This window comes from Petaurus breviceps, unplaced genomic scaffold (assembly GCF_028583685.1).
Source record: "Petaurus breviceps papuanus isolate PSGF00001 unplaced genomic scaffold, PetGlider_PUasm1.0 227, whole genome shotgun sequence".
Lineage (NCBI taxonomy): Eukaryota > Metazoa > Chordata > Mammalia > Diprotodontia > Petauridae > Petaurus > Petaurus breviceps.
The window spans coordinates 7,086,559-7,110,059 of NW_027185896.1; the positions used below are offsets into that span (position 1 = coordinate 7,086,559).

Genomic DNA, 23,501 nt, shown 5'->3' on the forward strand with positions numbered 1-23,501 from the left:
TTTACAAATATCTCATTTGAAACAGAGGGAAGTACTTGCCCAAGATCAAGAGATCAGGGTAATCAGATGAGATGATAAAAGATACAGTATCACAAAGGAAAATAAATTGCACCGAAACAAAAATCTGTTTTTTATCCTCCATGTTCACAGACCTCCAGAAATCTATCCATGAACTCCTTGGTGCCTTAGGTTAAGAATGTCTGACACAAGAAATAAATAGTAAAAAAAAAAAGATAAAAAATAAAAACAAAACAAAACAAAAAAATAAATAGCAGAACTAGGATTTAAATTCGGGTTTTCCAGAACATAACCTTTCCTTTTACACAAAGGAAAAACAAAAGGCTGATCTTAAAGAATGATTATAACCTTGTGAATGGAGGGCTGACTTCAATGTCATGGATAAATAACTCTAAGAAAAGCCCTAAGACATGGGGTTCTTGCGGATCAAAGTGTTGGAATAAAGGTAAAAAATAGTGGGAAGCACCAAGATTCTACGTAGTTAGCACTGGCATCCTTGCAAAGGGAGCTGATTTCCATCTTCCAGATATGCCCAGGCCAAAGTAGAGAGCCAAACATAGTATGGCAGGGGAAAAAAAGGAAGTTCCAAAAGAGAACTGTAAGATTTCCAGGTAATTCCTTCCCAGTTCCATCTGGGTTATACTCACCACATTTCTAAATGAAGCATAACAAGAAAGAGAGCTAAAAGGCAGTTTACTTAAAAAAGAAACTAGTCATTCCTTCAGGTCATTCAATAGTCTAGGATCTTCCCACCCAGCTCTAAGTAAGAAGTAATACTTAATAAATGTTATGTTAAACAATTCATCTGTGTATTGCTTACACTTTCCTCCTCAGCCCACTTTTGTTAAATACCCCTCCCTTCTGAGGAAGGGCCATCAACATTCCTCCTCCTTATAGCTGCTAAATATCAGATACCCCTAGATATTCAGAGATGCCAAAGAGAGGGGGATGACCATTACTAATTAGCTGCTTTCGCCCAAATTTGTAATCTAGCTGCCAATTGCTTTAAAACATTAACTAAACTTATGTTGTGCGGGCCAAATTCCAGTCTTAGAAGGTGCTATTTCTTTCTTTATGTTCTACCTAGCTCAATCCTAGTTTCTTCAACCCTAGTGTTTAAGACCTCCAACCCACTGCTCTGGGCCATCTCTAAGGGTTGGGTAGCTTTTTTTCCCTCACAAGGTGCTGAAATATGCTGTGGTCCCGTAATTTCCATTGATACTAGCTCACTCTAGGGCCAAGAACAAGTCTCATTCCTCTTTCACTAGAGTCCTTCAAATCTTATCTTCTCTAAGTGAAATCTCTCCAGTTTCTTCAAATGATCCTCACCATCTCTGCTAGGCTAGCAATGTTCTTCACAAAATGTGGTGCCCCAAACTCAATATCACACTGTACACGTTTTCTGATAAGGGTAGAATACATCAAAACTAGCACTGTATAGGCCACTATTCCTTTTTTGATACAGCCTAAAATTGTGTTAGGTTTGGGGGATGCCATATTAGGCTATTTATTATAATCCAGTATAAGCCACCGCACTTTTCTGTAAGAACTGTTATACAGCCATGCCTCCTCAATTCCTATTCTTGTGCACTTGATTAAAAAAAAATTAAGTGTAGGACTTTCCCATTAATTTTATTTATTTTTGTCTTATTTTTCAAATTGTTGATATATCAAATTTTATTTGTTATTATATAATAAAATACATTTATATATAATATACAAATATTATTAATTTATTAATATTATTTATTGAATCTTATCAAAATATCAAAATTTTCAAATTATTCTAGTCTACTGTATTTTTTACCTTATAATCCAATGTATCAGCTATTCTTTGTGTCATCTGGAAATCGGATAATCACATTATCCTTCATCCACAGAAATCACAGAAAAAATGTGGATGTCAGGGGGAGATCCCTCGGTCATTCATATAACCAAAGACCTACCTTCAAGTTGACATCAACCCATCAATGACTACTCTTCTGCTCCAGTCATTAAACATTCTGACACAACAAAACTTTACTATCATCTAGTACATGTTTCTTCATCTTATCTACAAGATAACGTGAGAAACTGTCAAATGCTTTGCTGAAATCCAAATATATTAATTCTATGGCATTCCACAGATCTACTAGCCTATTAACACTGTCCAAAAAAAGGGAAATGAGGTTGGTCTGAACTGATTTTTTTTGTTTTACAATTTTTATGATGTCTTGTTTTCGTATCTTTATTTCTAAATATTTCCTTCCCCTCACCCCTACATCAAGTTAAGTCATCCCTCATACTAAAGAATAAAAAGTGAAAAAATCAAAAGCAGTTTAACAAAACTGACCATCAAAAACAAAAACAAAAAAACTTGACCATCACTGTCATCTGATAGCATATGTACTGCTACACCCACAGTCTACCTCGATGAAGAAGACATGGTAGCATATTTTCTCATCTCTTTTTCAGGGCCAAGCCGGAACATTCTAATTATATACCATTCAGTTTGGATTATTGTGGCTGTTCTTTTTTTTTTTTTATATTGATGTAGTCATTGTGAATATTGTTTCCTGTGTCTTTCCATACTCCTCTGAATTCTTAATGCTCATCGCTTCTTCAATCATATTCACAAGGCACGATTTTTATAATTCATACTTCAGCTTATGGCATCTACTTTGTTTTCAAATTTTTGCCTCAACAAATACTGCTATGTGGAGCCTTTTTGTCTTTGACATCTTTGCAAGTACATGCCTAGCAATAGGTTCTCTGGCTCTTGGGGTATGGTTGTTTTAGTCACCTTTTTAAAAGCATGTTTCCAGACTACTTTCCAGAATAACTGGCCCAATTCACAACTCCACCAAGGTTATATTGGTACACTTTCCTTTCTGAAGAATCAACACTAATTATTCTCATTTTTTGGTCATCTATGCCAATTTTCTAGGTAGGTGTGCAGCAAAATCTCAGTTGTTTTGATTTATACTTCTCTTATTATTAGTGACTGAGAGAAATCTTTCATGTTGCTAATAATTTGCAATTCTTATGATTAGTGGGCCTGTATATTTTAGAACCTTATCAGAAATACCTGATGACAAGATATTTCCCCCCATCAAAAGCTTCCCTTCTCATCCTAGTTGCAAAAATGAAAATTTATACAAGTTTATACAAACTCTCAAATCTCTTTAAAACGAAAGCTTCATCATTTCTTAAAGCATAATATAACGCTATCACATTCCCTAACTTGTTTAGCCCATTCCCTAATTTATGGGCACTCCCCTCAGATTTCCATTCTTTTGACACCACAAAAAGAGCTAGAAACATTCTTAGAGTGTGTTTTGCTTACAACTAGTCTCTACCTTAATTTTCCCTTCCTCTAATTTCACCGTTCCCTATTGAGTGAAATGTATTTCTGTACCCAAATCTGTGTGTACTCTTCCTTTTCACCAGTTTAGAAGAATACCAGCTGCTTCCCCCTCCCACCCCCATTCCCTCCTTATTTGTATGGATATAAACTTATATACCTTGATTATGTGAGATAATTTTGCCTAACCTTCCTTTCTCTTTCCCCTGCCTTCCACTGCATTCCTCCTCTTTCCATTCTTCTCTTAAGATCATCAAGACATGACAGAACTACTAACAGGCTTTGTCTAATTAGACTCCTTCTGTGAACCCTGATAGTGACAGGGCTCAGGGGGAAAAACATATGTCATCTCCCTATATTTGAATGCAAGCAGTTTATCTTTTAGTCTCTCTTCATTAATGTTTAAAAGAAAACTGCCCAGATCTTTTAGAATCAGAGGGCAAAGTAGAAATAAAAAAAATCTACTGGTCACCTCCTCAAAGAAACCCCAAAATGAAAACTCATTAATGTTTACTTTGTTTTTCTCCTATTCCTGTGTTTTAACTGCAAAGTTTCTGCACAGCTCTGGTCTTTTCATCAGGAAGGCTTGAAAGTCCTCTATTTCATTCGCCCCCCCCAGGCATTATGCTCAATTTCCTTGAGTAATTCTTGCTTGTAAGCCTATATCCTTTGTTTTCTGGAATATTGTTTAATCTGGCTCCTTCATAGCTGTGGCTACCAGATCGGGGCTTTTTTTTTTTTTTTTTTTGGTATTCATATCCTTAGCATTTATCACAGTGCCTGGCACAGAGTAGGTGCTTCATAAATTCTTATTGACTGAAGTGATCCTAACTGTGGTACTTGAATTCTTTCTTTTTGGCTACTTCAGGATCTTTTCTTTGACTTGGAAGCTCTCAATTGTGGTTATAACACTGCACGGAGTTTTCATTTGGAGGCGTCTTTCAGGAGGTGACCAGTAGATTCTTATTTCCACTTTGTCTTCTGCTTCTAAGAGATCTGGGCAGTTTTCTTTTAAAATTTCTCAAAATATAATGTCCAAGAAGTGACTAGGTGGCACAGTGAAGAGAGCACTGGCCCTGGAGTCAGGAGGATCTAAGTCCAAATCCAACCTCAGACACTTAGTACAAAAACTAGCTGTGTGACCTTGGGCAAGTCACTTAACCCCAACTGCCCTCCAAAATATATATACATATATATAATGTTCAGGCCTTTTTTTGAGAGTTATGGTTTTTAATGATTCTTAAACGTTTTCTCTTTGATCTATTTTCTAGATCAGTTGTCTTTGCTATGAGATACCTTATATTTTCTGGTGTTTTTTTTTTTTTTTTTTTTTTTGTTTTTTTTTTTTTTTGTTTTCCTTTTTTTTTTTGTTTTTTTTTTTTTTTTTTAGTCTTCTGTTCTAATATTTCTTGTGTCTCATGGCATCATTGGCCTCTATTTGACCCATCCTAATTTTTAGAGAGTTTGCTGCTTGGGCAAGGTTTTGTGACTCTTATGCCAAGCTATTAATTTCCTTCCCAAGTTTCTCTTCCATAACTCTCATTTCTTTTTCCTCTGAAGTGCTCATTTCATTTGTAAAAACAATTTTAAATTCTTAAAAAAAAAAAACAACAGATATTGCTTCATCCATCTCTGCCAGGAATTCTAGTTGAATTTGTGCCCAAACTGTGTTTTTCTATGAGGCTTTGCTCGTAGACATTTTGGAGTCATTATCTTCTGGGTATATGTCTTGTATTCCTCTCGCCATTTGGGCGGGGGGGGGGGGGGGGGAGTGGGGAGGTTGCTCATTCTTCTAACCTTTTTCCTGACTCTGGACTTGATATTAGAGCCAGACTCTGCAACACTTCTGGAGGGAAGGTCTGGACTGGTCCTGTTGCTGCTTTCTTGGGGTAGTGAGTGATATATTATTCCAGGATCTCATAGATGGTGCAGGGCTTCTACTTCTAGTGAACACCAAATGGCGGACGATGCTGGGTGCTGCAGGAATTGCGGGAGGCCCTGTGGGTGGAGGCCGGGCCGAGGTCAAGGCCCTGGCCACTGGGCCCAGGGAGGAAAGGCCGGGAGACAAGGAGTGGGTTCCTGTCACTAAGATGGGTCGGCTAGTCAAGGACATGAAGATCAAGTCTTTGGAAGAGATCTATCTTTTCTCGCTTTCTATCAAGGAGGGAGTCTGAGATCATAGATTTCTTCCTGGGATCTTTATTGAAAGATGAGGTTCTGAAGATCATGCCTGTTCAGAAACAAACTAGAGCTGGACAATGTACCAGGTTGAAGGCTTTTGTGGCCATTGGCAACTACAATGGCCATGTTGGTCTGGGTGTCAAGTGGCCACAGCTATTCATGGTGCTATCATTCTGGCCAAGCTGTCCATCGTTCCTGTGAGATGTGGCTACTGGGGGAAAAAGATTGGCAAGCCTCACACAGTACCCTGCAAGGTCACTGGGCAATGTGGGTCGGCTCTGGTGCTCCTGATCCCTGCCCCTAGAGGTACTGGCATTGTCTCAGCTCCTGTGCCTAAGAAGCTCCTGATGATGGCTGGAATTGATGACTGTTACACTTCTGCAAGAGGCTGTACTGCCACTCTGGGCAACTTTGCTAAAGCTACCTTTGATGCTATCTCCAAAACATACAGCCATCTAACCCCAGACTTGTGGAAGGAGACTGTGTTCACTAAGTCTCCTTATCAGGAATTCACCGACCATATTGTGAAGACTCACACTCGAGTGTCTGTCCAGAGGACCCAGGCAGCTGCTGTGGCAACCACATAGATGTTTTTTTATAGACAAACAAATTGAACTATGCCTGCTTAAAAAAAAAAAAAAGATGGTGCAGGCTAGGGACTGGCAGGCTTTCAGTATTCACATTGTGAATTCAGGGCAAAGTCTGGTTGCTGCTTGATCTGAGCTCTTCAAGTTTCTGACCTGGGTTTGGGTCTGAGCAACTGTGGACTGCTCCTAGACTCAATCATTATCAGTTAGCTGGGAAATTCTGCTGGTTCTGAGTTATATAATTTCAGGCTCCTCACTGGTCTGGCACTCTTAGTCTTATTATTTCTCTGTAGGCTTCAGACTAGGCTAGGAGTTAGAGCTGAGATCCTGCTCTGCTCCTGGGATTTGCACCATGCCACTGATGCTTACTTCTAAACTTGCCCAGGGACTAAGATTGCTCCCTACCACAGAACACCATTCTTGGGTGCTGGTCCTTTACTCCCGAGCAGTGAATAACAAAACTACCACTTAGCACCTACTTACCACAATCTTGCACCTGATGCACAGTGCCTGACCATCGATCTGAGACCTCCCCTTGATCCGGTGTATAGCTTTTCTCTGTGTGCTATAGTGCTCAGCTGGATGCACTTCTGGTCAGACCCTTTCCCGAGCATCCACAGACCTTTTTAAATCAGTCTCTCTATGCTGAACTGGGCTGGACAAATGATTCACTGTGACTTTTTTTTAGATTTCCCCAACAGGATTTGGTCTGGTGAAATTTCTACATCTGTTTAGAGCAGGCTTTTTTTTTGTGTATGTGGGGGTAACAGTTGGGGGAGCATACCACATTTCACAAAATTGGGATATATACTCCTCTACAATCCCAAGGCACCTCTCCCTATGATCCATGATATTTCAAAGATCTCTGACAACAGTTCAGTAATCATATCTGTCAGAAACCTGGGTTATATTTTGTCTAGGCCTGATGACTTTAGCTCACTGTTGTCAGTTAAGTGTTCCCTAACATTTCTTTTCTCCTAGATTCAGGAACCCTCTAGGTTTTGCCCCTCTTTAATTTTAAAATTTTAATTTTAATAAGTTTCTCTTTAATTAGAGAAGAGCTTGTTTTTGTCATCTAAATAATGATAATCATTGAGAAATAAAAACAGAAACCTCTCAAACTTCATTTGGAATTTGTAACAATTCAGACACAATATGTGAAATTCTTACTGCAAAAATGCTCAAAATAATTTCTCCCTTAGATTGCTATTAGAAAAATAAAGGGAATACATTTACTAAAAAAATTTTTTAATTGAAGGACATAAATTCTTTTCCAATGTGTCTCCATCTTCTGAGATGAATCCCATGACTCCCCACATACTCACATGCTTTCAAATCTAGTCAGTTTTTGATTCATTTTTGTTAAAGGATGTTTATGAAGGTTTCATATTTATGACTGATATGTAATTTTTAATTACTTCATATCATTTATTAATAACCAATTATATTTTACTTTTTAAAAGTACTATACTTTAATAATAAAATTACACTTCTTTTTAAAAATTATAACACACTTTTCACTAGGTGAAATTAGACATGTTCAATATTGCAAGAGTTTACCTTTACTGTACTTTTAAAATACCAACACCCCAAAGTCATTCTAACAAATACCAGCATGAAATCTAAACCCAGAATTCTAATGCTTTTGATTTTCTCATCCACCAAACATGCTCATATAATGCTACTAAGCCCAGAAGATAAAATGAAATCTTTCCTCTAGATGGTGAGAATAAAATATAAAGGGGTGGGGAAAAGATTTCATCATGTGAAAGAAAAAGGTGGGGATGACAAAAAAACATCTGAGCACTCACTGTCAGTTATAACTGACCACATTTCTTCCAAATCTGTGATTAGATGAAGCAGTATCTTTTGGGTCCCAAATGCTCATTTGCTTTAACTCCAGCCAGGCCCCACTGCTCCACATGTTACTGACTAACGAGACCCATGTTACATAAACACTTTAAAGAGCACTTACATAAAAGCCTCTGCAGGAATGCACTTATGAACACCAACACCTCAAACTCCAAGAGGCAAACAGTTGCTTGCTATCACAGAAAGGGAATTCCAGGCCACTTATTTTGGTTACTAGGTACAAATATTTCTAGTGCCCATACACTTTTTGATCTTTTAAATAATTTTTTTTCACTCTGAACACACACACACACAAATATGCCTTACCCATGTAAAAATATAGAACACAAAAAGAGGACTGTATATGAAACTGTGAATCTCTATTCCACACTGCTTTTTTTTTTAAAAAGCGTATCATAAGGATCTCTGCTGCCTCTTCCTCTGTGGCTGCCCAGCCCAGGCATCTGTGGCCATGGCCAACCCCAACGTGTACTTCACATCACCATCAATAACGAGCGCCTGGGCCAGATTACTTTCGAGCTCTTTGCAGACAAGGTTCCAAAGGCAGCAGAAAACTTCTGTGCTCTGAGCACTGGAGAGAAAGGATTTGGTTACAAGGGATCCTCCTTTCACAGAATCATTCATGGGTTCATGTGTCAGAGTGGTGAATTCACATGCCATATGGCACTGATGGCAAGTCCATCTATGGGGAGAAATTTGCTGATGAGAACTTCATCCTGAAGCATACAGCATACTGGTCCTGGCATCTTGTCCACGGCAAATGCTAGACCCAACACAAATGGCTCCCAGATTTTCATCTGTATGGCTAAGACTGATTGGTTGGATGGTGTAGCACCAATGCAATATTTACAGCGCCCACGATCACGATAAAGACCATGACTATGTATCACATGGTGTTTGATTGCAAAATATACCAGATTCTCAAGATGGAGAACATAAAGAACTGAAGCATTTATTTAGACACCAGAAAACCGAATCCCCAAACCAGTAAGCCGATTCCATCATATTACCAAAGATATTCAGAAGCCATAATAACGCTGTGAGCCACAGCATCCTTCAGCCTTCCCACAAATCAATACAAGATCAATATTTACTCACAAACCTCTCTATCTCCTTGCCTGAGCTCCTCTCTCCCCCATCATCTGGCTAGCTCTCAACACCAGTTTCCTGTGGTCTCTGCTTCCCTTCAATAAACTCCTCCCACCATGGGCTCCATGTGACTACATTCAGCCTATCAGGGTGCAGGGTTTATTTTCACAGCAGGGAAGCTTCCTGTGGGCTCTGCTGCACCCTTCAGCAAATTCCCTCCATTACAGGCTCCATGTGATTACATTCAGCCTCTTAGGGGGCAGAATTTACTTTCAAAGCAGGAGAGGTCTTCAAACTCCCCCCACCACCACCACCACCATGTCTATTAAGGGGCAGGGAAGATCTTCAAAATCTCATTCTCATTTCAGGTGGCAATCATGTTGTCTTTGGCCAAGTGAAAGAAGGTATGTGGAAGCCATGGAGCGAGCGTTTTGGTTCTCGGGATGGCAAGACCAGCAAGATCACTATGGCTGACTGTGGACATTCGTTATTATGAGAATGAGTTTTGTTTTGTTTTTTGTCTTAACCATCAAACCGTTTCTCTGTAGCTGGAGAGAGCACTCCCAAACCCCACCTGCTCTTATACCCTGTAATCCTTGTGCTCTCACTTGCTGCAATTCTTTTTGGATTTCATTTCCTTTTTTCTTCCACAAGTCTGGCTAGACAGTTAAGTTTATGATTATGAAATAAAAGCTAAACTACAAAAAAAGAGTATATCATATATTCAACCTGTTATTTTCAAAACTGTCCTGCTTGGCTCTTTTTGTTCACATCTGTACATTTTTAAACTTTTTTTTTTTGAGGGGGTAACCATATTACTAGCCCTGCTTCTCCCACTTCCCTCCCCAAATTGAAAGGAAGGAAAACAAGACTCTAATATGCACGATCAAGCAAAACAAATTAATACACTGGCCATATCTGGAAATATGTCTCTCTCTGCAGAGAAGTCAATCACCTCTTTGTTAGGAGGTAGGTAACAAACTTTATCATAGATCCTGTAGGCATGGGGAATCGTTATTTGGTCATTTCTTTGATTAAAGTCTTTAAAAACATTTAAAAAAATAATGTCCTATAAACTGCTTTTGCTCTGCTTACTTTACTCTATATCAATTCATACTTTCCAGGGTTCCCTGAAATCATCTCTTTCATCATTTCTTACAGCACAATGACACTCTATTACACTCACATAAAATTTTTTTCAACCATTTCCCAAACAATGGGCACCCTCTTAGTTTTTAACTCTTTCCAATATTATCTTCCCTCGTAGGTTCCCCCTCCTGACTTTCATCTCTTAAAACCCACAGGAAAGAACCAATCTACCCCCAAGTTCACTGTTTTGTTTTTTGATTCTCTCAATACCCTCTGAAGACATTAAGGTTCTGAATGGATACTTGTTTTTTCTCCCCCATTAGAACATTAGCCTATCATCATAATCATCATCATACAATCCTTTCCAATTGTTCAAATAACTTTTACCTTTCTAGATTTCTCTAGACTCTTGTACTTACATTTTAAAGTTTGAAAGCTCTAGCTTTTTACCAGGAATGCTATTCTATTAAAGGCATATATTTTTTTCTAGTTGTAGGATTATATACTCAGCTTTTCAGGGTAACTTATTTTTGGTTATAAACCTACAGGTTTTGCTTTGTGGAATAATATATTGCAAGATATCCTCTCATTCAAAGTAGAAGCTGCCAGGTCTTACATGTTCTTAGTACTTGAATTTCTGTTTGGCTCTCCAAGGTACTGTTTTTTTGACCAGGAAGCTCTGGATATTGGCGATGACATAACTGGAACTTATCCTTCTAGGAGGCGATAAGTGAATTCTTTCACTTTGCCCTCCAATTGAAAGAGAACTAGGCAGTTTTTCATTTGTGATTTCTTGAAATACAATATCCAGGCTTTTTTTTTTTTGGGGGGGGGGAGGCTTTTTGGAGGGCAATTGGGTTTAAGTGACTTGCCCAAAGTCACATGGCTAGTAAGTGTGTCAAGTGTCTGAAGCAAGATTTGAACTCAGGTCCTCCTAACTCCAGGGCTGGTGCTCTATTCACTGCACCACCTAGCTGCCCCAATCCAGGCTTTTAAAAAAAATCACCCAATGATTCTTAAATTATCTCTCTTTGACCTGTTTTCCAGGTCAGCTGTTTTTCATATCAGATATCTTATTTTTCAATCTGTTTATTTTGTTTTACTATGAAGTCAATTATTTTCTGTCTGGTCTAGTCTAATTTTCAGGAGTGTATTATGTAGGTTAAAAGTTACCACTTTATGTTCTAAGCTATTTATTCTAGTTTCCATTCTTTCCTCCAGAGCTTTTTGCCCTCCTTCTTAAATGTTTATTTCTTACTTCCTTTTTTCTAGATATTCATGTAGTCCTTGTGAAAAATCCATATTTTCCTTAGGTCTCTGCTTGCCATTTTAATCTAGCTACTCTCTTCTTATAGGCTGGATTTTGGGGTTATCTTTGGATCTATTATTAATTATTCTTTATAAGAGCCTGAATCATTTTGTGTTTCTTCATCTCTTGAGCCTTACTTCCTTTTCTTTAATTGGGAATTTGTTCCAGGGCCAGGATATGCTTCCTGCTGCTCTACTAAGGGAGATGGTCAGCACTACTTGATCTCAGCCTGGGTACCTGGGTTCCTGAGTGTACTTACTCTTTCCAAGGATACACCCCTGGATTTCTGAGGTTCAGAATGCTGGATCGTTAGGGTCAGAAGGCTAGGGACCTTGTAGAGTCCCTGGACCTGAGGTGTCCTGGTCTGAGCTATGCTGCAACTGTACTGGTTGCTTCTGCTCGTGGCCACTTCTCTAAGGTTCCTGCTATGAATTTCTGATCCTAGAGCTTTCTGGGGGAGCCCTCTTTTATAGCTGCTTCCAGATATTGAAACCCTGATGGCTAAAAGTGAATTTGGCTCATATCTAGTCTCACTGGAAGGCTACTGTGTTGCTGTCTTGTTTGCCTCAATAGAAACAATGGTTTCTCTGGTGGGTTCACTTTCCTATTGCCTACTGTAGACTTCTGGCTAACTTTTTGTGCAGTTAGAGTAATAGAATAGGTCACTTGCTATAGTTTCTCACTAGATTTCTTAATCATAATCTACATTTATTTTCCAAATCACAAATGGGATAAACACGTCTTGTCACAGAAATATTCCCAGAAGAGATGGGATATTTTCATTCTAGTCTCAGGTATGTACAGACTAATGATCACTAGCAAGCCACCTTACTTCTTACACTTTCCTCATTTGAAAGTGAGTTGGACTAGATGACCTCAAGTCCTTTCCAGTTCTTAAAAAAAAAATTCATGATTTCATGAACTATACTACTAACATCTGCCTCCTAACCTAGCTAGATACCAGGAAATATGATGACTCCAAGTCAAAAAGAACTTGCCAAATATACCCCCTTCACAACAACAGTGATACATGCTAATCATACCTTTACAACAAGCATGTTATTATAAAAAAAGAATAAACTAGTTATTATTAAGCATTAAGAAGAGTGAATAGGGCTGGTATCAATTAAGTTCAGAGTATGAATGGACAAAACTCACTATGAGAGAGTGCTATATTTGGAGCCAAACTTGGGTTTGAATTCCTGCCCTGCTATTTATTACTTCTGTAACCTTGACAAGTCACTTTCTCTGTTTGGGTACAATATCTTCATCTGTAAAATGAGGAAGGTTAGAATTAATGATCTTTCAAGGCCTCTTCCAACTCTAAATGATATGATCTACTAAATGACTCCTGATAATAATAATAACAGCAGCAGTGACTTAATATAATGCTTTAAAGTTTTTAAGGTATATATCATATATTATCTCATTTGGTTCAATAAAGTAATGCCTATAGGAAAGATTTTAAAAAGTGATTTAAATGGAAAAGGCTTCTCAGAAGTAGGAAATGAAAATTATTCACAAAAGGAAAGATACATTTTTTTAGTGATAGAAATATCTGACATATTAAGTGCAAGGAAATGTGATATTTTATATAACATTAAAATTATCTATGATTAACTTGGTCACAACTCTTATAAAATGTTCTATATTCCTAAAGATATCAGAAACTTAAGAAAAGTTAGGGTAAAAGTACTTAGAAGAACACAATAATACACTGTTGGTGAAGCAATAAAGTGGCCCAATTGCTCTGGAAAACAATTTGGCATTATTTAAATCACTACATTTTTGCCATCTTATGACTTGGAAATCCCACTACGTAGTACATATCCCAAAGAGGTCAAAGATAGAAGGAAGGATTTCATAGAAATCAAAATTCCCATTTGTAGTTGCACTTTTTGTTATGGAAAAAAACTTTTTAAAAATTAAGTGTATGACCAGCAATTAAGAAGTATGTGTGTGTAGGGGAAAGGAATTGTGATATATGAATGTGATGATTAACTTACTATGAGGAACTCAGAAAAACATGCTATATTATAAAGAGTTATGTAAGCAGCAACCAGGAGAATGAAATACATGATGACTAAAATAACGTTAAAAAAATACTAAAAGGCAGACAAATTCATATTAATTGCAATGACCAATCTTAGTTCTAGAAAACATTTTTATGAAATACACTCCTCTAACTCTCAATAAAGATGTGAAGAACCATATGATGGAATGTTGTTGATGTAACAGACTTTTGGGGGTTGGTTTTACTTACATTTTTTGTTGTTGCTGTAATAGTTATATTGGAAAGTTACAGTGGTATAATAAAAGGTTTCAACATTTAAAAAATTTTTTAAATTATTATTATTATTATTATTATTATTTTGCTTCTTTGGAGGGGGGGGCAGGGCAATTTTTTTTGTTAAGTGATTTAAGTTAAGTGATTTGACCAAGGTCACATGACTAGTAAGTGTTAACTGGCTGAGGCTGGCTTTGAACTCAGGTCCTCCTGACTCCAGGGCCAGTGCTCTATTCACTGCGCCACTTAACCGCCCCCAACATTTTTTTTAATTAAATGAGAGCTGAGGATAGTTAAGTGACTGAAACCAGTAGCCCATTAAAAATGGAGGATTTTGGTAATAGATACCTCAGCTTGATAGTTTGCCCTTGATAGCTGCTAAACTTAGTGGGTTCTATAGGACTCCAGTAATGTATTATCTACAATTTCTATTATCAAAACTTTCAACATTGGTCCAATTAGATTTGTATTAAAAACATAAGTAAATACAAAAAAGGTATAGGGCAAAATTATAGAGTCCAAAAGTCACAAGGCAATGATGCAGAATAAAGATATGGAGAATAACATAAAATGATACTATAAGGTCTGGCTCCAAGAGGAAGGAATGTTTCCATTTTTTTTGTCTTTAAAATCTCCAAAATTCTGACATAGTAGGCACTTAATAAATCATTCTTGACTAACACATTTTTTAATCTACTACACTGTATTAAGAAAACTGCAAACACAGTTTTCTTTGGTATAACCAATATTTCAAGTCCCAGAAATAATACCAACAAATCTGAGGGGTAGAAAATTAGAAGAAAAAAAAAGACACCAACAAAAGCCCAAATAAATAAGGCTCAGCTCCAAAAATATACAATGATATGTTTAAGGAATTAAAAATCCTAATTATAGATCTTCACTGAGAAGAAGAAACCTAGAAAGCAGGAATACCAGAGGGGGATAGTAAACTATAAATGACTTAGTAACATAATCTAATAGCAAAAGGGATCAATGCAATTTTCAGCAATACAATAAAAGGCTTTTTTCACCATGGAGAAAAAATATAGCTCATCTTCTTCACTCAATTCTAAACCAAACAGCAATGCTATAGGATACCTTAGCATAATTCCTAGAAATAGAAAAATTGAACACTTTTCAGGGGGTGAGAATTACTAAAATATCAATAAAATTTGAGGGAATTAAATGTGAATAAAAACAAGCATATAAGTGGGTGAAAGAAAAATAAATTTAATGTAGTAGAAAAAGCAGTGGATGTAGAGTCATTACACCTAAATCTGAGTTCTATTTCTGATACCTATTAGATGATGACGACCATGGACAAATCATTTCATTTCCTTGAGTCTGTGTTTTCCTGGTCTGATAAGAAAAATATTACCTTATGACATCTACTTTACAGGTTTGCTGTAAGAAATATGCTTAGTAAACCTAAAAAACATCATAGAAATATATATTACTATTGCCATTATCATCATCATTGATGTGGTGTTGGTGAATTCTTGAATGTTAGAGCTGGAAAGGGCCTTAGAATATAGAAATCATCTAATCTTATCTTCTTCACTTCAAAGATCAGGAAGTGCAGATTTAGAGGTCAGATAACAGTCTGTAGGTCCCTCTCTCCACCATCCCAAAATTAACCAGAATTTCAGTTTCAATGCGAAGTCCATGCATCCAACACACCTCACTTCACCTCCTCTTATGAGCAAATAACTCCTAGACCAATGGCTCCAATGACTGTGTCTTCATCCTTTCTCAGAAAATTAGCCCTAATTTAATTTCTTCTGGATGAACTATATGCTCCATAAGGGAAAGGACTTAAGTCTTACAACCTTTCCCCAATGCCCAGTAGAATGCACCACAGAGAGTAAACACTTAATAAATGGTGAAAAAATGAATTTCAAAGCTCATACTTAGACTAGGACTGAAGATATAAGGACAGTTTATCATAAGAAAAACATGTAAGCAGAGGCAAGCAAGAATCAAACAACTGCAATCTAATTATTGTAATTCTCTTCTCAACTTCCTCCATAGTATCACAGACACAATTAGCCTGAAAGGAAACTCACTAACTCCACTGAGACTCCAAAAGAGCTTTAGAATAATAAACTCAGAGTTGGAAGCACCCTTAAAGATTCAACATCTCATTTTGCAGATGATGAAATGGAGACCCGAGGAAAAAAGATCACTTACCTAGAGTCAAGTAGTAGGTTAGGGATTAAGATCACTGAATTTATAGCCAAAAAGGTACTTAATGATCATCTCTTCTTATCTCCTCATTTTAAATATGAAGACCCCCGAGACCCAAGAAAGTGATGAAAAGTGGATTAATAAAGATTACACTGATAAGAAGCAGCCGAAACAGGCTATGAAACCAGGTCCTGATTTCAAGTGTGGCTGCTTTCTTCTGTACCCCACTACCCCTCCTAAGAGAACTGCTGTCACCTGACTTTGCTGGCCTTCCCTGCCTTGGATATTGTTCATACAAAATGTCTAGGGTTTAAAAAAATTAATATACAAGACAGAAGAAAATGCTCAAATTAGGAACAACACTGGGGGAAAAAATCCAAGTCTTCTGTATAACAGTGGTATGTGCTGGCCAGTCTCACAAACCACAAACTAAAATTTCATTTTGTTATTCACATAGACATTCATCCAAATGAAATGAAGTTAGAGATGTAAAATATATAGAGTAACTCCAGTATTCAAATAATTTTTCTACTCTATGATTTATATAAGAAACTTGAAAAGCAGCTTCTTTTTTCATTCTCAGTTTCACTAGAATTACTTGTCTTAGAAGCAATCACTTAATGCAAAAAAGTCATCCACCACCTCTCAGCCATGTGAAGTTGGAAAAGTAAATTCCCCTTTCTAGGCCTGCAAAATGGAGATAATATTTAAAAGATTATTATCTTTGTCTTGACTGCATCACAGTTGTAATGATATACTAAAACAACGGATGAGAAAGTGCTTTGTGGACTAATGGTTTAAACAGAAACAGGATTTTTTTTCTTTATACTACCATCCATGTCTCCCTCATTTGATTATTGTGGCCACTGATACATAAGATCAAGAAGATGGATCCCAAAAAGAATTTCTGAAGTCTCCAAAAATCACCTCTAGCGAAAGTGGGCAGATCCCACTGTTAAATTTCAAACACAAGTGGATCATAGATGAAGCATATTAGCAACCTGCACAAAGTTCAAAATGACATGACTACCATTATTCTTCCTTTATGTTCAGTGATGACAAACCATTCTATGTTACCTATAGAATATCCTACTCAGGACTTCACTACCACCTGTCAAAAAAGAAAGAAGCCTAGTCACCTGAGGTCATTTGGTGCCAAAACAGCAAAAAAAAATTATTTGTAATGATCATATATAATATGACCAAGCACCATTTTAAAACATTTGAGTCTGCACTCCCTTGCTGCAAACTAAATGGCATTAGTATTGTTCAGCATTCTGAGGGTGGTAATGGTTGTCTCTAAGACAACTAGCAGGTCACAGGCAGCAAACTAGCAAAGAATCGAAATTCCTAAGGTATAGATGGAAGATAGAGAAGGAGAAAAGTATATAATTACTAAGGCTGATGTTTTGAGGGATTCAATATTAATTGTAAAGGGGAATTTTTGAAAAGTGGCAGAACTTCCCTTATAGGCAACAGGAGCTCAGAATCCTTCTTTGCCAAAGTAAGAATAAAGATCAAGTCTCAAAGTCAAAAGATAACAATGAGAATCACATTAAACTATTCTTGTTTGCCCTGGAAGCTCAGGTGACACAAGCTTCAAAATGACACAGCTAATGAGAAAGGACCCACTGGATCTTTCACCACAGCAGGAGAATCACTTTGAATGGTTCTGGAATGGTTTCACTGGGGGACAGTAATGGTTAAGCATGTGTGGTCCTACTGTCACTACTAGGCTGAAAGCAACATCTGACCCTGACCAGAAGAAAGTGAATTGAGCTGGTTTACCTTACCCACCCACCTTGAGTTCCCCGGCACTTAAGTGCTGAATTTCATTACAGTGTTTTATTGTTTAATTATAAATGTTTCACTGCTCTCTTTTGTTGTGTTTTTAATTGTGCAGTTCTTAAAAAATGCATCTCACTCCAATGAAATGTGTAAAAGGTGAAGCTCTTAAAAAGCACACTTCAAGGACCATTAGAGATATTGCAGTGGAGAAGTTGAGTGTTTCAAGGAACATTCAAAAGCACAATAAAACAATTAGTTCCACTAAAGTGCAAAGGAATATGAAGTTGAAAATGTTAAAAAAAAAAAAAAAGAAAACACCACATGAAAAACTGAGAAACTATTGTTGTGAAATAGCCTAATTAATCCTCAGAAAACATGCAAAAGTCTTTGGATAAACATGGAAGCTGAAAAGGTTATTATTCATTCTTCTATATTGTAGCATAGGCTTCTTGAAGCTAGAAGAATGGTGAGAAGGCCAGTAAAAAAAATAAAAAAACAACAAACTAACTGACCACTGTTATGAAGGAAAAAATTGTCATGGGAAAGACAATAAAAAAACTAAAGTGCTGTAACTTTTACTGATGAAACTCACTTTTTCAAATGAGCTTATACCAAAACTGTTTTCAGAAGTCTAGATGAGCCTGTAAAATTTGGACACCTTCACCAGACTGTACAACATTCACCCACAAAAATGTCTGAGTAATTTTTTACTTAGAGTGAGCCTGGAATTCTTGTCCCTATTGTCAACTTCTTTAAAGCTGAGCCGTTATAGAATTAAAGAAATTCCCAAAGATAGAATACTGCAATATAGACTTGTATCATGTCACACCTTATAAAAGGTTAGGGAATTATCTGAGAAATTTAGGGAAAAAAAAATGCTTCAATGGCTTTGGAATTTGCATGATTTAAATCCCATTGAAATCCTATGGGCAATGATCAAAGTTAGAATTTTTTAAATGGGCTGTTTGTCAAAGGTATGCCTAATGTCCAATATGATAAATCTCTAAGAGAGGAAAGAGAAAGGGATAAAAGGGGGAAATTCAGGCAATATAACAATAAAAGATATCAAGCAAATCTATTAAAATATCTAATGGGATAAAATGGTGGTTTCATAATAAATTAAACACTATATCAAAATAATGTGAACTCATTGCAAAATTGTGTAAAATAAGTAATTGCAACAAAAGCATGACATAATTGCATATTAAGTTTTTAAAGATGTAAAGGTTGTAAAGTTTACTGTTTAAGTCAGTATATTTAACTATTTTACTTTGTCCAAATTTATCTGCAGGCTGTTGTATTGTTTCCAAACTTCTGAAGCTGAAATTGACTGCTAAGTCAGACACTATTCTCACAACACCCCCATCTAAATGGCATTGCAACCACTTTCATCCTCTGCCCACCTACCCAACACACCACATCAAGACCCAAGAATTTTAGCTAAATCCTACCTGGAAACTTCTGCAACTCATCCAAAAGTAACATACTGCAGCACCTAGGTGACTGAAGCTGGTTCTGAGACAGAAGAAACTTCCTTATGCTCTGACAGAAAGGGTTAGAGTGGTAATGAGCCACTTCTTCCCACATTAGCAATCCTTTTATAATTACCTCCAAACTTACAATCAAGATGTTATCTCTGTAAGCAAAGGTAAATATTGGGATCAGCTGCATATAGATATTGGTAGGAGGGAAGGGAGAAAGGCAATAATTTCTTGGTAATTTCCCTCCATAGTTGTCCAGTAGGAGGAAGAACAGGAAAAAACAAAACTGGAACTAAATCCAAATGCCAAATATTCCTGGAAATAAATGTTCAGAAATGCCATCTGAGATTGTACTTTCCCCACCTGGTGTTCAATACTGAAAGGAATAAAGCTGTACCAGAACTCACTCTATGCTGTCTGAGAAGGATCACTATTATGTAACTGGTTAAATGCATCTGCGTGGTGTTCAGCTGGGGCCTTACAAATAATGGTGTCAATCTGATCTCCCTTTCCCTGCCCTGCTTATAGGCTCAAATCAGTAGTACAGCCTAACTTAGCTGGGGAAAGCAACCAAGAGCTATCAAAGCAACCCTGTTTACATTTGTTAGCTGATGGTTCATAAACTGGAAGATGACTAGATCCACCCCAACAGAAGGGATTAATTTAAAAGGCAAAGTAATGAGAATGTGGATGATGGGGAAAGACCAGTCATATCCTTTTTTTCACCCTCATAGCGTAAGTTGGACAATGGCAATAAGCTAAAGTTGGACAATGGCAATCAGATCAGAGGCTATTTACCCAGCCTGCAATCCACTTCACCTAGTGGCAGAGACTCAGAATATAACACAAATCCTCAGATAACTATTCAAACTCTACTGGGGCCCAGGCAAGGGAGGGTACAAGAAACTGAGGGGAGACACAGGGTTATTGCTACAGTGGTAGATAAAAATGTGGGAGCTATAAAGAGTTGAAAATAACTATTATTTCCCTTACATGTAATCTGAGGTGAAAATTCTATGAAGTGTCCCTATTGTATCTGTTCTGCCACAGAGGAAAGAAAATAATACTAATTAGGTGAATAAACAGAAAATCACCAAATCTCAGAGATGTAAGAGACCTACTACAAAACCTAATCCATGCTTGAATAAGAATCCCCTCTACAACAAATCCAACCAGTCTTTGCTTAAAAACAACCAGTATGAGAGGGAGCCCACAGTTTTCCTGGCAGTTCTTTCCACTGCTGGAATTGTTATGAAGTTGTTAGGAAACAAAAGGAAGTTTTTCCTTTTATCAAGTCTAAATGCACCTCTTCACAAATTCAACCCACAGCTTCCTGGGACCAAATTGGACAAGTCTTGAACCTCTTCCACAGAACAGCTCCTTAAATACGTGAAGACAGCGATCATGGGCCCCCTCAGTCTTCTCTTCTCCAAGGCAAACTCTTCAACGAATGTTCATGTGGCATCAACTTTGAGGTCCTCCATTGTTCCCCAGAACGCTCTACAGCTTATCTTTTTCTTCCTCAGCTCATATGGCTAGTGCCCCTCCTCATTCATCCATTCAACTACTGAAATAGTCTAATTGGTCTCAAGTCCATTTCCTTTTCCGAACCAAATTGATATTCCTAGGACACGTCTGACTGTATCACTCCCGTGCTCAATAAACTCTTGGGGGGAGGGGGTCTCTATTACCTCTAGAATCAAAGATAAAATCTTCTGTCTGGAATCTAAAGTCCTTCACAACCTAGCTCTAACCTACTTTTCCCATCTGTATTGTTAATGGAATGGGTAGATCTTTCTTGCCCATTAATAGGTCTATATGACCTGCTTTGAGCCTAAATCACAAGAACTTGTGGTGGGAGGAGCTTGCTGAAAGGGTGGAGCAAGAAGTGGGAGAGTGAGGTAAAGCTGAGAAAGACAAGGTAGAGAGAGGCAGCTAGCATGAGTGAGAGAGGGCCTCAGGGAGCTTGTTTGTGGGGAGGCCTAAGGGAGGGAAGCCTTGGGGATGGCAGTGCTCCCTGCATTGGTAACGTGTACCAACTTCTTTATTACCATGATAGACTTTGCTTTTGGTTTTGTCTTAGAAGAAGAGAGTCTGTTATATCTTGCAATTCAAACCTGGAAATACACCTGCATATTCATAGCAGCTGCTGTGGGTATCACATTGGCATGTATCACCTTATTATACATCAATCTCTTAACTGTCCTCTCTCCATAGAGGACCAATATCTTGCCCTAGTTTTTCTCCTGGGTTCCAGTCTCATGCATCATCAAATACCTAGTGGACTCTGGAAACTAGATGTCCTAGATGCACCTTAAATTTAACACATCCATAATAGAACTCATTATCTTTCCCTCCAAACCCATCCACTTTCCAAACTTCTGTTTCCATTGATCTTCCTAAACCCAGACCTGACATAACTACCCTATGCCCTATATTCAATAAACTCCATTGGCTCTTTATTACCTCCCAGATCAAATACAAAAACCTTTGTTTGGAGTTTGAATCCATTCATAACCTCGCCCTCTTCTTCCTTATCAGTCTTTACACTCTATTCCCTATCCACCATTTACTCTGTGTTCCAGTAACACTAACCCTCCTTGCTATTCCTCCCACAAGCTATGTCATGTCCCAAATCTATGTATTTTTACTGGTGACAATTATGCCTGGAATTATCCCCCTCTTCATCTCTGCCACAAGACTTCCTCAGCTTACTTCAGTTAAAATTCTATCTTTCACAAGAAGCCCTTCCCTATTCCCTTAATGCTAGGGCTTTCCCTCTTTTGATTATCCTCAATTTTTCCTGTACACATACCGTTTGTACAGAATTGTTTGCACAGTGTCATCAACATTAGACTGTGAACTCCTTGAGAGCAGAGACTGTCTTTTGGTTTTCTTGTTATCCCCAGCATTTAGCACAATGCTTGGCTGATAGCAGGCACTTAATAAACTGAATAAATGCTTGTTGACTGACTAGCCTTGTGCTTGCTCACATGCAATATTCCATCTTCCATCTCTGTACATTAGTTACTGGTTATCTCCCATGCCTCAAATATACTCTCTCCCTTTCTCTACCCATTAAAATACATAATTCATGTCATAAATTACTTTGCCAGTCTGGGTCCCTCCTTAATATAGCTATTTATGCCTCTCTTTAGTACCCCTCACTATTTTCTGGCTTGTTTTCATTTTTATATTCCTTCTGTAAAGTTCTCCCCAGTGTGCTTTTATATCTATCTGCTCAGTGCACTATTCCCTTCCTTGCGCACTGTACCTTATTCCTTACATCATGGTCCCGTACATACACACTGAGGCATTGCTACCTGTCATCATAGTCAAAGTTTCACAAGTCCCTGTACACTCTACCCACCCCCTTTTCTTTACTCTGCTCTTGCCTGAAGCTTGCCTGCCATTACCTGTTCCCTTTGGAGCCTCTTGTTCATTTATGAATTGATGCTGAACTGACTTGTAATCCATAGCTCAACAGTTGTTGGGAAGCCGTCTATACAGCAACTTATTTTCAGGGGAAAAAAATTAACAAAATGTCCTTATGAATAAGACAGAGAAATGTGGGTTATATAAAAAACTGAAGTTAAGTGAATCCTACTATAGTTAAACCACTATACTGTAAAAAGAGTTAATTATTAGTTCTATGTCAATTTTAAGACAGGAGGTAGGTTTTTGTTAGACTGATACAAACTGTCTATTGGCTTTATCTTGGTTCAACATTGTCATTGATGACTGGCAATAAGGATGTAAAAGCTATATTTATAAATTCTATGTTGACAAAGACCTGTAAGGCTAAAATAATGATAAGCTGACAGAAACAAGAATTGAATAGCTAGGCAGACAAGCATTTGTCTGAAACCAAGAACTTGAAATTTAAGAGAAAAAAATGTAAAGTCTTGAATTTCAGTTTTTAAAAATCAAAGGAGTTACAAAATGGAGAAGGACCTGGCTTGACAACAACTCATGAAAAATATCTGGGGGGTTTATTTGACCAGGGACTCAATATTATGTACAATGTCTGACACATAGTAGCCACTTAATAAATGATAGTTAACTGACTGAATGAAAAAGGTGATTCAACTACTTTAAAAGTTAAGGGAATTTTAGGCTGAATTTTAAAAATCAAGAATGATAATAAATAGTTCCATGATACATTGCAACTATCACAACACATTTGAAGTACTGTGTTCAATACTAGACAAGAAAGGAATACTAATAGAGTAGTATGTGTTTCAGGATAATCATCAAGTTAGTGAAAGGT

General features: G+C 37.4%; 1 protein-coding gene and 1 long non-coding RNA gene across 2 annotated transcripts in view; both read right to left on the reverse strand.

Moving 5' to 3' along the window:
* RAD54L2 (RAD54 like 2) overlaps positions 1-23,501 on the reverse strand; it is a 149,173-nt gene that overhangs the window by 37,703 nt on the left and 87,969 nt on the right. The gene's annotated exons all lie outside the window — the stretch shown is intronic.
* On the reverse strand, positions 4,659-13,798 carry LOC138167039 (uncharacterized). Its single transcript, XR_011169798.1, has 2 exons — positions 5,448-13,798; positions 4,659-5,338 (listed from the first exon to the last, which is right to left on the reverse strand). It is a non-coding gene; the product is annotated as an uncharacterized lncRNA (long non-coding RNA).